The sequence below is a fragment of the Eschscholzia californica genome, unplaced genomic scaffold (assembly GCF_041429995.1).
Source record: "Eschscholzia californica isolate CP2 unplaced genomic scaffold, dmEscCali1.0.p SCAF_5, whole genome shotgun sequence".
NCBI classification, from domain to species: Eukaryota; Viridiplantae; Streptophyta; class Magnoliopsida; order Ranunculales; family Papaveraceae; genus Eschscholzia; species Eschscholzia californica.
The window spans coordinates 23,174,701-23,181,211 of record NW_028238472.1 but is presented as its reverse complement, the minus strand read 5'-3'; the positions used below and the strand labels follow the sequence as shown (position 1 = coordinate 23,181,211).

The 6,511-nt window shown below is 41.0% G+C and overlaps 1 long non-coding RNA gene across 1 annotated transcript; it reads right to left on the bottom strand.

Moving 5' to 3' along the window:
* Nucleotides 1–792: 792 nt before the first annotated feature.
* On the bottom strand, nt 793–2,025 carry LOC147537867 (uncharacterized). Its single transcript, XR_015225834.1, has 2 exons — nt 1,375–2,025; nt 793–1,092 (listed from the first exon to the last, which is right to left on the bottom strand). It is a non-coding gene; the product is annotated as an uncharacterized LOC147537867 (long non-coding RNA).
* Between the last annotated feature and the right edge of the window lie 4,486 nt (nt 2,026–6,511).

Below are 6,511 nucleotides of genomic sequence, written 5' to 3'. Positions count from 1 at the left end.
GCAGTAAAAGAATAAATATTGATTGATCCTTTTGGGGGGGAGAGTTATGAGAACTCTGAGTTTCTTGTGATCTTTTTAGGGTCAAATGATCGTGTCCTGTGAAGGACGATGTGGGGGGCCTTTTATAGGCAATGTTAGGCCGACTGTGATTAGTGGCGGTAGAGACACGGTTGCCATCAAACCGAAGGGAAAGTTTCTTCTCTTGAGTATCTAGGGTTTCTCTCAGAGTTTATCCCGGATCTTTGATAAGTTGAAGTTCCTAAGTTCAAGGATTCTCCGTAGATATCTTGCCAGTGTGATAGACTCTAAAAGAGAAGTTTCCTCCTTTAGATACGTGGAGTCCAAACTGGCTTAAACACTTCGAGATGTGTAGCCGACTGAGATCTTTCTAGAAGTTTCAAGATTAAGTCTGTAGGTCGCTTGGCGCTGCTGCCTCCCTAGTTCTGGGCGTAAGACACTGGCCGAACCTGTGTGGACCCCCTCACTCCTTTGAACACCCCAGGGTTGATCTGTCTATGCCAATGGCGTCTTGTAGGGTTGGTTTCTTCTGGTCGACCTCCCAGTTAGGGGAACATTCGGTGGACCATCAGGAGCTCAGCGGTCCTCCTGCCTTAAGCCAGCTTGACCCTCTACACTTCAGGTCTGATCTTGACTCTTCAAACGTTAGTCAATGTCTGGACATTTTATGCATCATCAGTTGTGATCGAAATCAAGCAATCCAAGAAAAGCAATAGGAAATAAAGAATAATCACACAGAACACAAGAGATTTATGTGGTTCTGTTGGTGAGACCTTTTCCACGGCGCGATGATTTCCACTATGATAAGCAACTAAGTTACACAAGAGATTCATCAGAATTCAACATAGATATCTCCTAGGGGTTTTAGTTTTTATAGCTACTAAGACCCTAATCTCACTGCCTCACCGACTCTCTCTGCTGATGTCAAAAAATGACTTTCCGTTAGATCAGCATGAAATCGGGAGTTGATGCATGACAGCCTCCGTTATGTATGATCCTTTATGGGTTTCATCACAAACCCAAGATGGAGGTTTAGCAATCCATAAGACAAAGGAAGAACATCATCTTGAATACCTAATCATCAAACAATAACAAAAGAGTTAAAGAGAAATCAACAAAATTGCATTGTCCTTCTATTAACTCCCTTTTCTCTCTCACACAGAAAACACGAGAATGTAGACAAGAAATGTTGAAGTATCCTTGATGCATAATAAAGTGAAAATCCCTCTTGTTTGAGCTCTATGTTCTATCTACTCACTCTGTTTTTCTTTTCTTTATAAAACATGAAACTCTCTGTTTTTCCTCACTACAATACTCTCAAATAAGAAAAAGAAAAACAAGATGAAGAACACTTACTTTAAGCTGCCTTTCTCTCCCTATTCTGACCTCTATCCTTTTTCTTCTCTCTCTCTCTCTCTCTAAATATTCATTAAAGCTCAAAGAAGAAGAAGAACAAAGCAACTTTTTCCAGGCAAGCTCCCTTGTTCCGGCCCCCAGAAGATATCCTCTTAACTCTCTGAGATGTTCTTATATAGATAAGAAGAGAAAAGATAAGAATCAGTAGCCGAGAGCCCCTATGATCATTTAGAGATCTCAGTAAAATTTCTTTCTCTCTCTAAGAATATCTTGATTTCTCTCTAGAATTCTTTTTCTCTCTACTGTATATTCCCTTCAATCTTCTCTTTAGAAATCACTTATCTCCTTTTCAAATCTCCAGCTCTCTCTCTCTCTCTAAAAATTATCCCTATCGAATCCACCTTCTCGTTCTTTCACTCGATCTGATTAACAATATCCAACGCTCTCTCTCTCTCTCTCTCTAAACAAATTTGTTGCTCTTCTTTCTCTTTTTCCACTGTTATAACCTAATAAGAAGAAAGACTGGTGAGAGAAATAGAAAGGGAAGAGAAGAACTTCCTGAAATGTGGCTTCTCATCAAATCAAGCAGAGAATGTCGTTGGCTGTCAAGAGAATCTTCTATGTGCATCGGGGGTTATATCTAACACTCTCACCTGTTAGATCTTTCAAATGTACTCGGTCACATGGTAATATCAAACTGATACATGGAATCTTTTGCCATTGAATGCCCCGAACTACAACCTAGTGTCACCGAAATTAGCCCACACCCTATCCGAGCTATCAGATTGCGTGCCACATGTCATCCAGCCGATTTGGTCCACCGTCTTAGACTTCAAACTTTGACTTGGTCCAACTTTCTCGTCCGAACTCCAATTTCACTTCTGTTCTCGCCTACGAGTTCGTCTTGGACTCTACTTTTCATCAGAGTATCAACATTGGCCAAAATCATCAAACTAGCCTCATTACCAAAATGCCCTTAGTATGTCTTTTCCTCCTAATTTTATCCATTTTTCGCGCTCAACTCTTTAGAAGACACCTGAGTAAAAGAAACAAACTATTCATTAGAGTAACTACTCGAAATGGACTAACTAGCCTAAATTAATAGATTCAGATGGGACGTTTTCATGTCTCATCATATGCCCTTTTATAGGCCGATTTAGACCGACTGTGATAGACAGTGTCGATGAGGCAGTTTTTATCCACCATTTCAGATTAAGACTAATGTTCGTAGTTAGGGGGTCCTTTTCAATTGATCTCGTATCTAGGATAATTAGAAGTTCCTCTGTTCAAGGATACTTCGTAGATATCCTGCCGAGTTGATAGATCTTTTAAGAGATGTTTCCTCTATTTAAGACTCTTGAAGCCCAACTAAGCAAACACGTAAAATCTTTAACCGACTGAGATCTTTAGGAAGATTCAGAATTAAGTCGGTAAGCGTGTGGCACGCTTCTTCCTTCACAGTTTAGTGTGTAAGGTAGAGACCTTTCTTACATGGACCCTTTACACTTTTTTAGAATCACAGGGCTGACCTGATTGTGTTTTAGACGGAACAGGGTAGAGCTCCTTAGCTGATCTTGTCGATCTCCCAACGGTCCTGTTGCCTTGAGACAGGTTGACCCGTTGGACTTCTGGTCATTTCTGAACTTATTTACGGCAGTCAACAGTTGAACATTTTATGTATCATCAAAGCCATTGTTTGATTTTCGTCTTGAAGCTTCCTTGGCCGATTCTCCCTATAATGGAAATCGCAAATGGTAGGGTTTCTTATAATGGGAATGGGACCGCCCTCCCCACAGGTCTTCATTGTCCAGGATGATAGCTACAATTACGTTTTACCTTTATGCGTGGGTCGTCTGCCCAATTTGCTTAAGTCTGTGACAGAGGTTGGCGATCCGCCTTCTGAAGGACAGATGCTAGGATAGATGGGCTTTGCAGCCTCCTAAAATTTATCCTTTTCTCTTAGTGTGACCGGTCCGATCTCTGTTGTTCCCCTTTACAGATTATTAGACGAGTCTTTTCCTCTTATTTTGAGACATACAATTGTACTGTATTGCGCTGCAATTTTTTCTGTAATAGATGTTATTATGAATGGAGCTATTGTACTTTTTACCACTGTATTTCTTCTGTTTGTTGGCCCTGTTGAGCCTTACTATTTTGGACAAATGCTTTTGGATGTGGCCAAGGTTGGTGACATCCAGCCTGTTATGTGTTGCGTATTTGTATATCACGTGACCTCTATCTTTGCGATTCCGCGGTCGTTTCTCTGTTAATCTTTCCTTTTAAATACCATGATTCTTGAGGCGTCATTTTACTCTTTCTCTTTCTAACTTTGCCTTTTCTGCGTCGTTCCTCTTTTTCTTCAAACATCTTCATCTTCCTGGTTTCTAAAAAAGAAGTAGGGATGGAATGTTCTTCGCATAAAGATGCGAGGTCTTCATCAGTCGTAGTGTTAGGATAACGTTGCTGACCAGAAAAAGATGGTCGCTCATTCTTGTGATTCTGCTTTATCTGGTCAGCAACGTTATCCTAACACTACGACTGATGAAGACCTCACATCTTTATGCGAAGATACCAATATTTCAATCGATGGAGCAGAAAACAACAATTCTTCAGACAACAACTTTGCTAGATTGTAAGAACAAAAGAAGAAACAGTTAATCCTGGTTGTGATAAGATGACTACGTTATCTTTTTTTATGAATTTATGGAACTATAAATGCATTCGAGGGTGGAGTAACATGTCATTCAAGTTATTGCTCCAGTTACTAAGAGATGCTTTACTGATGCACCCGAAAAGGTTGCACACCCAAGCGGAGGTATCAAGTAGTAACCGGTAAAACCGGAGTCGATCCAAGGATAAGTTGGTAGTTTGGATAACGAAGGGTATTATCCCTCAGTTTAGATGTCAAATACTAACTTAGGCTAAAAAGGAAATGAACAAAGATAAATAGGGGTTTTGATCGAATAAGCAATAAGAGAATAAAACAAGTAAACTAATCAAACGATAAAAGTAAACGGGCAAGAGAGATTCGAGAGAAGAGTTCGGAGGAACAAGAGTCGATTCGGGCAACAAATAAGTGAGAGAGGTGTCGAAGTCCGGGAATCCATAATGACAAACCTACGACTATGTGTAGTCCGATTTGATGTGTTGAGGTACAATTGATATTCGACTCCTAAAGTAGATGTCTCTAAGTACTATGTATATCCGAAGATCATACTTAGTCAAACAAACGTCTAAATCGGTTAATCCCGAGTCAACGAAAGTGTCGTCTAGTCGCCTAACTATGTGAAGTGCATGACAAGACACCTGAAATTATGACTTAGACTACAATCGATATCGAATACTTCGTTTCGTCTATTAACTATGCGAAGTGCTTGACAAGACACATGAAAATACGATCAAAACGATAATCGAAATAAATGAACATCAATTTATGATCAAAACATCAAATCATATTAAACATAATCACGAATTCATCACATTTCATCTCATATAATCGATAAACTAAAGTTAGCCAAATATGGTGATAGAATAAGAAATGGAAAGGAAATGGTGAGAGATTCCCCCTTTTTCGATGTGGTTCAAGGCTAAGATCGTCGGAAAATATGAGTCTTTAAGGTGCAGCCGATCTCCCCTTAGCAAATTTCTGGGTTCCCCATAGCGACCACCATCATCTTCTCCATTTATCACAAACCTCCATTAAAGCTAAACCCTAGCTTTCTCTCTCTACCAATTTCTAACCCAAAATCAAATCAAACCACATGAGAAGCTAGCCAAGGACATGGGGAGTAAAAGCCCTAAGGTTTCCGGCCAAGAAAGTGGTCGGAACACCATGAAAAATCCGACCAAAACCATGAAGATTCCGGCCAAAATAGCTTAGAATCCGGCCAAACACTAGATCCGGGCCAAAGGAAGCTTGCAGCCGCGTCCAAGGGAGTTTCCCGCGCTGCAGGTCGCGTCCAAGGGTGCACGTCCCGAGCTACCGAGCTGCTGTCGCTGCTGTTGTGCTGCTGTCGCTGCTGGCCGTCGCTGCTGCTGCCGTCCCATATCCGAGCTGCTGTTGCGCGTCCCTGAGTGCTTCCCGAGCAGCCCGAGCTGCTGCCGGCCAAGCTTGGTCGGCCTTGAGCTTGGCCGGCACTCCTCCTTCTCCTTCCTCTCCTTTTCTCTCTCTCAAGCTCCTCTTAACTCTCTAAACCCTTGAACTTCCAAACTTGAAACCCTAGATCTCCTCTTTCCCTCCTTTCCTTTCAAAACTTGTGTATTGTTAAAATGAAGAAGAAGATGAATAGTGTCTTGACCCTCCCTTTTTTACTCAAACCCTAGACTTAGTCAAGCCTTGACTTTGACTCAAACTTGAGTCCATAAAGAGGGTGCCTCCAAAATCTCTTCCTTCTTTCATCTTCTTTGGGCTTGGGTTTTATTCCTTCATATCTAGGCTCTTGGGTTTTAGACTTGGGCTTTAATCTTCACTTGGAAATCAAGGGGGGTGCCTTCATAGAATCTTTGCTTTAAGACCGAACCTCGACTTCTTTCTTCCACAACTTCCCCATCCGAACTCGGAATTGACTTCCGTTTTCATCGTTAGACTCGTCTTTGACTCCTCTTGTCATATGATTTGCTTGAAATCTTTTTCTCTCGTTTTCGGCACATGAAATGATAGTTCCCTTTATTCCGGTTTACACGCTTAACTCCAAAATAAGTACCTAACATGAAAAACACATAAAATATTATTGATAACACTCGAAAATGACTAATTAGTCTAAGTTAGGATCTCCAAATGTGACATTTTCGTGTCACATCAAGATCCCCAAACTTAAACTTTGCTAGTCCTCGAGCAAATAAAACAAAATACAAGCCTAACTCACTTTCGGAGGCATCCCGGTTGCATTTAGCGTATGCAACAAGCCTTTAAACCTCTAGGTTACCCCTAGAGGACGAGTTTTGTCTCGTGAGGGTTTCCATAGATGATACCCACAAACATCGAGTCTCATGAGACACAAGGGTCCAACATCCAAATCATAGATAAGCATAGTTCACATAGTAAAGGGTTTAAGCATGTCAACACATAATGAATCAAGTAAATAAATTCTTGTAAAAGCTAAAGGCCCCTTCACTAATGATCTTACCCTAAAGTGCT